General features: G+C 34.7%; 1 pseudogene; it reads right to left on the bottom strand.

Annotated features, from left to right (window-relative positions):
- Positions 1-2329: 2329 nt before the first annotated feature.
- LOC125164101 (nascent polypeptide-associated complex subunit alpha-like) lies at positions 2330-2926 on the bottom strand (annotated as a pseudogene).
- Positions 2927-10405: the final 7479 nt, after the last annotated feature.

Below are 10405 nucleotides of genomic sequence, written 5' to 3'. Positions count from 1 at the left end.
TGGTCTGTTATATTCCAATGGCTAAATGATAGAGAAATCCAGCCCTGGATGTCATTAAGATGAATATATACAGAGGAGGGTGATTAGCCTGTGAAGAGGTCTGAAAATCAAGCTGTAGGAGAATGGATTGAAAGGACTAGGATATTTAGCATAGAAAGCAAGGATTTGGGGAGGGACATAGTGGCTTCCCTTAAATAATTGGCAAACTGTTACGTAAACGGGCATTATATTTACCCAGAATAAATTTAGAAGGCAAGTGGTAAACATTGGAAGATATTAAGATGATGAAAGACATTGTAATAGAGATATATAAATTATAGAATTTGCTCAGATTTATTTGGTGGGGATGGTGCTTTACAATGCAGTTAGTTTTGTCATTAGATGTGTACATACAGAATGAATGACCTTTTCACATGTTTGTTCCAAAAGGCAAATTTCCTCTTTGGCTTAAAGTTTTGACTAGATAACATATAACATTACTTGAAGTCCAAAATTATATGTGTTGTGATAATTTATATTTCCTTTCATTAAATATACTTTTCATAATTATCAGTATTCAAAATTTCTATTGTTTAAATACCAATAATATAACTGTTTGATTTTCCATTCATTTTGATTTGAATTTATTTTATCGTAGCCACACTCTGAGTGGAATCATCTGAAAATCTATCCACCATCTTACCATCAATAGAGCTGTTAAAATGTGTTCTGGGTTCCAAAAATTCACTTCAAAAGAAACTGTTGGGTTACGACCAATAGTGAAAGTGAAGACACAAAATTCATATAGAAGTAATATAAGAAGTTTATTTCTGTTCCTTTATTCAACAAATATCTATTGATTTCCTGTTATTTGCTGGACACTTATTTAAGCACTGTGGAAATGCTTATAAACAAGTGAAGGCATTACCTTTAGGAAGCGTATCTTCTAGAAAGGAAGGAAAACAATAAATAAATATGGATTCCATTTATTGTCTGTTGGTTCACAGCCCTATCAGGATCTTTGCAGGTATACTCAAAACTGGCCCCCATACTCAGAGGGCAGGGAGAAACCAAAGAAAGAGGCAGGCACTCTAGATTAGGAAGTGGAAGCTTTAATAAGCAAAAGTAACTTATGTACATGGCTTATGCTGGGCAGCAGCAAGATGAATGGGCCCCCACAACCACCTGCCAAATCTTGAAAGTTTAAACAGAGGCCCTAATGGGTTCAGTCACATACATTGGGCAGGTGTTCTCAACACCACATCCCTATCTCAAGCCTATGTCCTTGGAACAGTATCTGGGAGCAGAAAACGCTAGTGAAACCCACTTGCCAAGGACAGACAAGGGGGTCAGGAGACTAAGTGCCAGGACCCACCCAGTTATATTTGGCATTCACATCTTTTTGATGATGTTCCCCAACATTGTGAGGTATGATAGTGTTAAGAAGAAAAATAAAGCAGGGTAAGGAGACATAAATTATTGGGTAAGTCAATCTTTTAGAAAAGGGATCAGAGAAGTCCTCTGTGGGGAGGTAACATTTGAGCACAGGCCTAACTGAAGCTAGAACAAACCTAGTAAACAAGGGGAATAATTTACCAAACAGATGGAAAATATGAAGAAGAAGTTGTGCTAGCCATATTCAATGAAATGCAAGAAAGGCTCCAGGCTGAAATGAGGTGAAGCAAAGGAGAGAAGCAGGAAGAAATTGGAGCAGTAATGGCTAGTCACATGAAGCATTATAAGTCATGATAAGAACTTGGTATTTTATTTAGAGTATGATGTAAAGCCATTGGGAGGTTGGGACTAGGCATTTGGCAGGATATGTGTTCCATTTCAAATGGCTCACTCTTGCTTTGGGGGGACATAAAGCTACAGTGGGGTGCAGTAAGGGGCAGAGGTCATTGTCCCTTGACTCAACTGCTTTCATATCCATTCTCTCCTTTCTCAAGTCCTGTTCTGTATCAATGGAAGAATGGGAGGAATACAGCCCTGGTGCTGTATTTTCTAGGGTTTTTTAATGATACAGCTGGGCGAGACACTGACGGTGGAGGGAAGAGAGAAGCCAGGCCATTTTTTCAATCTTCGTTCTCTCTGCTCATCACTTACTATGAGTTGAGAGAATTATGGTGGTTCTGCTTTCACTGGCATCAGTAGTGAGTATAGTTTTGTGCTCTGGTTATGCCTCCTTTTTTTCCATCTAACAAGAAAGTTTTGTTAATGATAGAAACAGTACAAATTTCAAAACAAGCTGCAGTTATTCTTTTCAAACACCAAAAAAAGGTCCTCGTTTTCAGATGGTTACATTGTCAATTCCATAAAAACGTTTACAATAACATTACTGTTTTTTTTTTCAGGACTGGACTGCCTTTGCTCTTGACACATTTGCTTGTGACATGACCAATTCTATGTCCTTGACCTCTACATCTCTTTCATCAACTTCTTCCTCTTCACTCTCCTCTTGTTCAGGTGGAGTCTGTGTGTTTTCTTGAATTTTTGAGACAGTTTTGCCTTGAATTCTGAATTTCTCAGCAGTTTCTAGTTGTGCCTGCTGAGATAAATCCTTGATCTTGGCTTCCCCCAAAACAATGTAGGTAACTGAAACTGGGCTTTTATGGACGTCTGGTTTTGTGATGACAAAGAGGGTTTTCTTAGATTTCCAGATAGTGGCTCTTATAACCCCTGCAACCTGTCAAAGACCCAGTTTGGACATAGCCTTCTGTGCCTTCTTTTCACTCCAGCTCTGTTTTGCTTTACTGACTGGTTCTTCATTGATTTCAGCTGTTGTTGCCAGCTGGGCTTATTGTGTGGTTGGCTGTGTGGAATTCTGTTCCTCAAGCTCTGATACTGATTCATCACTGTCAGATTCTGTTCCAGATCCTATCTCAGCCTAAGACCATGGCAACCCCTGCTCTCCATTAGGGATGGTTTCTGTGGCTTCACCAGGCATTTTGTACAGGGAACATGGAGCCAAGATGGCAGAAGAGAGAGAGAGAGCAAGCCATGCCTCTTCTTTTTGAATCCCAGCTTATGGGTGGGGAAATCTCTAGAGTGACTTGTCTAGTTGGACTCTGACTGAAACAAGGGGCAAAGTTGAGGCAGGAATAATGTCATGAGACTATTTCAGTAATCTAGGCAAGAGAAGAGCAAGTTGAACAAGTTATAGTGGCACCATGGACAAGGTGAAAAATGATGAAATTTGGGATCTCTTTTGAATGTAAAACTAACATGGATTGTATAACTAATGCAATAAAATAAAAGAAATATAATGTCTTCAAAGTTTAGTTTGAAAAACTGTAAAGGTGGTATTATTGGTAGATATAGGGAAGATTGAGAAAAGAGGAGATCAGGAGGCAGGGTATATGAATCAAGAGTTCTGTTTGGTAAAAGTTAACGTTGACATAGCTATTTGGTATCTACTTAGGAGATCAAGTAGAAAGTTAAGTATATGAATTCAGAGTTTAGGAAAGCACTTCAGTTTAGAAATCTACTGGATGGGTGGATAGGATTATTGGTATAATAAAGTCATGCAATTTGAAATGATTACTTAGGAATTGGCTCTGCATAGAAAAAAAAAATCCATGACTGAGGACTAAGCCTTAATGACTCCAATGTTTAGAGAGAGAGAGAGAGAGAAAAGAAAGAAAATTGGAGAGAGAAAAGAGACCATCATAGGAAACTAAAAAGGCACATATAGCAAAGCAGAAGGAAAAAAAATAAAAGAAGTACTCCAGGAAGCCAAGTGAAGAAAGTTTTTCAAGACCTTCCCCCTCCTCCATTTCTCTTTCTCTCTCTCTTTTCCCTTACTTTTTTCTTTCATTCCTTTACTCAGTTATTTAGCCAATATGTATTGAGAACTTGCTGGATGCACTGTGATAGTTAATTAAGAACTCAGATACAGGAGGCTTTGAATAAAAATTTTTAGTGGTAGTCTTGTGGATGAGAGTCAATTTTTTTTAGACAGTTCCTTTAAACAAAGAATGATCAAAAATTATTTTTAGAAAACATGGCATAAGTTAATCTGGAAAACAAATCCATTATTATACACCTTAGGAAAAGAATGGGATTTTTACCTTGCTTAACACTTTATATGCATTTACTCATACAAATAATATCTATATATACATAAATATTTTACATTCAGTTCTATCATATTTACTTACAGCACATCATCTTGCAATGAAAAAAAAATTTAAATGTCTTCTTATGTGTCTGTTCTATAATTTTATTTTGCTGCTTGGAAATGGCAAATGCAATTGGATTTTCTCCAGAGCCGCTCAGTTCTCTGTGACAATCAAAGGGTTAAATTAAAGGAGAAGTCAGCTCCTTGTCCTTGGCTCAGAGGAAAGCTGAACTGTAGCCTTCATTTATTTCCTTCACATTCTGTTTTGCTCTTTCCTCTTTTAGGACTGAGCATGTAGCCTTCACTTTTCTCATCCCCAGCCAAGATGCAACTCTACAGTGGGGAGATAGCCAGGATATGGGTTGGATCTAATTCTTAAAATCAAAGATAGGTAAGCTCCAAGGTTAAATTTGGAAAGCTCAGGAAATCCTAAGTGCAAACACCACCTTTCAATCATCTGCAAATCATTTCCTGCTCCCTTGTCTCTGAAAGGCAGGATTGCAGCCTCACTGTAATTTTTCTTTCTAAATTAAGCAGCACATTTCAGGTGTCTGAGAAGCAGCTGAGTGAGGCAAGGGATTTTAGATCTGGATTCCATTCAACTTTGCTATTGGTTTATTTTATCATTACATTTTCACACATGGGGGTGAGAATTTTAGAATTTAGCGAAGGTCATTAAAGGAAGAAAATATGGCAGCAAAATAGGACTTGATGTTTTAGAGTTAAAAATAGGAAAAATGAGAAAGAATATATGCTATTAAAATTCTATACTTTTAATCCTTTTTTCCTCAGCATAATTCTGAATTTCAGGTGACAAACAAGGTACATTAAGTCGACTGAGCCTGGTAAAATCATTGTACTTAACTGCAGAACTTAACTACAGGGCTTTTTTAAAGTCTTCAACTTTATTGGAACCATTAAAAACTTGTTTATATGTTTATACCTTTTAGTCATTACGATTGGGATGTAAATGTAACAGAAAAGACAGGGGCCAGGACCCAGTATTAATTTACTGTTAGCTCACGAGAACAGCCAAGCCTCTTGAATAAAATACAAAATACATATTTTCGTCTCCTAACAACATTATGTTCTATTGTGACTAAATTTATTTCTGAAGTATGTGTATCCGGAGTGTACCTAGAGAAATTCAATCTACAGAAGAGTTTAGTGACTTCAGATAAAAAAAATTGTTACATTTTGCTAGGTTAAAAAAATCAGATAAAGGAATAATCTTTCCCTCTTCATTTCTCTCATTAGAAGTGATATCTAGCAGAGACCAAGACCTTTTTGTAAGGCTTTTCATCTGCCAGTTTGCCTGGATAGTGAGGATATATGGTAAATAACCTCCAATGAAGGTCAAAGAGTAAAGAATTAAGATTAAGATATAATTGAAGGGGAAAAAAGGAAAGAAAGTAAGAGAAGACAAAACATTGTAAATGCCTGGAAAAATTAGATAAAAACACAAATCCTAAGATCACGTTGGATATTCCCTTCAGTCTGCCCTGAGGTGTGGAATCCAATCATAATATAAGAGTTACCTATCCCTTACCATTGGGTTCCACTGGTTTTCATTCACTGACAAAATCCAAACATTTGAAAAGACAATGAACTGCTTTCAGATGTTTAAGAGGGAAGGGAATGTGTCTATTACCACTGAGTCATAAGTAGATATTATTTGTGGTAGGCAGACTCTAAGATAATAACTCATGATCCCTGAGTCCTCATATTCATACTTTTATGTAATTCTTCACCTTGAGAATGGCTAGATTTGGTGACTCACTTCTAATGAATTGAACACAGCAGAAGCAATAACATTTCAGTTCAATTATCAAGTCTTAAAAAAGATCGTCACTTATGTCTTGGAATCTTTCTTTCAGGGTCATCACCCTGGGGTAACTAGTAGTCATGTGAGAAGCCCCATGGAGAAGGCCACCAGCCAGGAGCTGATACTTCCAGCCTTCAGCCAGTAAGGACCCAGAGACATGTGAACAGCCACCTGTGTAAACTTCAAAGCAGACTCCCCTCCAGGTGAGTACTGAAATGACGGTAACCCCAGATAATACCTTGACTCCAGACTTCTGAGAGACTAGACCATAAACACCCAACTAAATCACAGTAAGATCTTGACTCACAGAGATAATAAATGGTGTTTGAAGCTTTCAATTTCAAAAAGTATCTTTTTAGATTGTCTCGTTAGTTTTCTCTCCTATGTTTATTTGATAAAATATGGGATATACCTCCATTAATCCACAATTACTTAAAATAATAATTTCATAATAAAATAATGATACTGAATTATTGCCTGCCCTAAGGAGAAGCTTAGTCATTTCTTGACTATTAGTTTTTGTAAAAAAATATCTGTTTAAGATTTCTATGAAAATAAGAATTTGTTTCCGAATTCTGGCCTCCATTTTCTTCATTCTGCTTCCATCTAATCCAGCATAAAGACATCACTGAATTCAACTATCAAAACATATATTTGTTTTTAAAAGGAAATAAAATCTATCCATCTCTTTTCTTTAATTACACCTGGGAATTTATTATGAAAATATGTTTCCATTAAAGTTAGAAAACATGATATGAAATGGGATAGAATGATCTCAAATAAAGATATTAGAATATCTTTAAATAGAATTACCCTCAATAAAAATAGTTCTTTCTTCTTTATATTTTCCTTTTCTATACCATTATTTATTATTTATTTGTATTAGTTTAACATGTTAAAAAGAGTCATTTCTTAGATACTTAAGCTGAATATTCTGGTGACTAAAAATCTTTTTTAGAGTGATAAGAAATAAGGATAATTTTCTAATTTCTTCCCAACTATGTAGTTGTAAAATCTTTACAATTGAGAAGAGTAATTATTCATTATGGTGGCAAAATAATTTTCTCAGAAGAGAAAGTAATATATTAGCAGACAAAGTAGATTGTGGCCTAATTCTTTGAGTACAGAGCAGTATGGAGGGGAGGAAAGAGCCACACTACATCAGAATTTGGCATTCCACTATAGAATAGCTGGATATCTCCTTCTTATTATTTTAAATTGACCCTCTTTAGCTAGACCAATGAAGATAAAAAAAGAGAAAGACATCCAATTAAATAAAGTCAGAAATAAAAGAAGAGACATTACAACCAATGCCACCGAAATACAAGGATCATAAGAGACTACTATAAACAATTATGTACCAACACACTCAATAATCTAGAAGAAATGGAAAAATTCCTAGAACGATACAAGCTACAAGTACTGAATCATGAAAAAATAGAAAATTTGAACAGGAGAATTACAAGTAAGATGACTAAATTAGCAATCAAAACTTCTTAACAAAGAAGAGTCTTAGACCAGATGGCTTCACTTGTGAATTCTACCAAACATTTAAATAAGAATTAACAGCAATCTTTCTCAAACTCTTCCCAAAAAAATTGAAGAGGAGAGAACACATTCAAACTCATTTATGATGCCAGCATTACCCTGATGGAAAAAAAGGGAAATGATCCTTGATGAGTATATATGTAAAATTTCTCAACAAAATAATATCAAACCTAATTCAACAGCATATTAAAAGGATCATATACCAATATAACTGGGATTTGTCCCTTAGTGCAAGGATGGTTCAACATATGAAAAATTAATTCATGTTAAACACCACATTAACAGAATAAAAGATAACAATCGCATGGTCATCCCAATAGATGCAGAAAAAGTGTTTGAAAAATTCCTCAGCTCCCTCATGGATAAAATCTCTGAACAGTGAGAAGTAGAAGGAAAGTACTTCCACATAATAAAGGCTGTAAATGACAAGCCCACAGAACACATCATTCTCAATAGTGAAAAAGTGAAAGCTTTTCCTCTAACATAAAGAATAAGGTAAGGATGCCCACTCTCACCACTTGTATTCCACACAGTATTGAAAATAGCTTAGAGCAATTAGGCAAGAAAAACAAACAAAAGTCTTCCAAATCAGAAAGAAAGAATTAAAATTATACTTCTTTGCATATGACATGATTTCATATATACAAAACTCTAAAGATTCTATAAAAAATTAAAGTTGATTAACAAGTTCAGTAAAATTGCAGGATACAACATCAACATATAAAGTTCAGTTGTGTTTCTATACAATAACAGCAAATTATCTGAAAAGGAAAGTAGAAAACAATCCCATTTACAATAGCATTAAAAAGAATAAAATATTAAGAATAGACTTAACTAAGGAGGTGAAAGATGTGCATACTAAACATTACAAAACATTAATGAAAGAAATAGAAGAAAAAACAAATAAATGAAAGGCATGCCATGTTCACAAATTGGCAGACTTAATATTGTTCAAATGTCCATACTACCCAGAGCAATCAACAGACTCAATGTTATTCCCATCAATAACTTTTACAATTCACAAGGAAACTCAAAAGACCACAAATAGCCAAATTATTCATGAAATAGAAGAAGAAAGCTGCAGTCATTACATTTCCTTATTTCGGAATATAGTACAAAGGTATAGTAATCAAAACAATGTGGTACTCATGTAAAGACAGATACAGACAAATGGAATACAATAGACAGCCCAGAAGTAAATACACGCATATGTAGGCAACTGATCTTCAGCAAGAGTCCAAGTGCAACAATGGAGAAGCTTTTCAATAAACGGTACTGGGAAACCTGGATATACACATGCAAATAATGAAATTGGACTGTTATCTTACACCACACACAAAGTCAACTCAAAGTAAATTGAAAACTTAAACATAAGATCTGGAACTATAAACCTCCTAGAAATAAATATAAGGGAAAACCTTGATGGCGTCAGTCTTGGTAACAATTTCATGGATATAATGCCATAAGCATGACAACAAAACAAAAATAAGCAAGTGCAAATGCATGAAACTAAAAAGCTTCTTTTCAACAAAATGAAAAGGCAACTTATGAAATGGGGGGAAATGTTTGCAAACCAAAGGGTTCATTTCCAAAATATATAAGGAACTCATGCAGTGGAATAGTAAAATAACAAATAGCTTGATTAAAAAATAGGGCTAACAGCTTAAATAGACATTCCTCCAAAGAAGATGCACAGATGACCAACACACATATGAAAAAATTCTTCACATCACTAATTCATCAGAGAAATGCCAAATTAAACCACGATTAGATATTACCTCACGCTTGTTAAGGTGGCTATTATGAAAAAACAATTGTTGGTGAGGATATGGAGAGCCTAGAACCCTTATACACTGTTAGTGAGAATGCAAAATGGTGCCACTGCTATGGAAAACAGTATGAAGTTTTCTCACAAAATTTTCAAAACTACGATATGATCCAACAATCTCATTTCTAGGTTATCCTAAAGAATTGAAATCAGGATCTCTAGGAGATGTTAGCAATCTCATGTTCATTGCAGCACTATTCACAATAGTGAAAATGTGAAAACAATATAAATATACATCAGTAGATGAACAGAGAAAGAAAATGTCATATACATATAATGGAATATAATTTGGCCTTAAAAAAAGTCAAATTCTGCAACATGGAGGAATCATGGAGACTATGTAAAGTAAAATAAGTCAGTCACAGAAATATGAATACCACATGATTTCACTTACATAAGGTAACTAAAATAGTCATGGAATTAACGAGTGGAATGGTGGTTGCTAGGGGAGGAAGAAAAGTGTAGTTACTAATCAGTGGGCATAAGGTTTCAGTTAAGCAAGATAAATAAGATTAGCTACATAATAAATTTATGTACATTAAATATGTTATGTATATAATAAGATAACATATAAAGTATAATTGGATGTACATTAAGCTCTTGAGACATGTGGTATAACGTTGTACCTATAGGCAATGACAATGTATCATATACTTGAAATTTAAGAGGGTAAATGTTAAGTGTTCTCACCACAATAAAGTACTTCTTAAGTGAGGGATAAAAACATGTTGCATACATACAAAATGTGCCAGGCATTTTGCTATAGAATTGCACACATATCATCTTTTTAAAAATTAAATTTTCATAACAAGAGGCAAGTAATGCAAATTAATAATAACAAAACATTAAAAAACATATTTCAAAACTGATTCTTCCAGCTTAAATTATGATGTAAGACATTTCATCTTTTTGAGATTAGTTTGTCCATCTGCAAACCAAGGTAAATAATTTCTGTCTTAAATATTGTATGAGGATACCAAAGCAAACAAACAAACAAACAAAAAACCCAGTGGGGGCTGGCAGATAGTGGGATTCCAGGTTTCCATCCATGTCAAACTTTAGTATTATGACTAAAATGTGCTGGAATTTTCTAACCTTTCAGAAG

Source organism: Prionailurus viverrinus, chromosome B1 (genome assembly GCF_022837055.1).
Source record: "Prionailurus viverrinus isolate Anna chromosome B1, UM_Priviv_1.0, whole genome shotgun sequence".
In the NCBI taxonomy this organism is placed as follows: Eukaryota; Metazoa; Chordata; class Mammalia; order Carnivora; family Felidae; genus Prionailurus; species Prionailurus viverrinus.
This window is presented reverse-complemented; position numbering and strand designations above follow the sequence as displayed.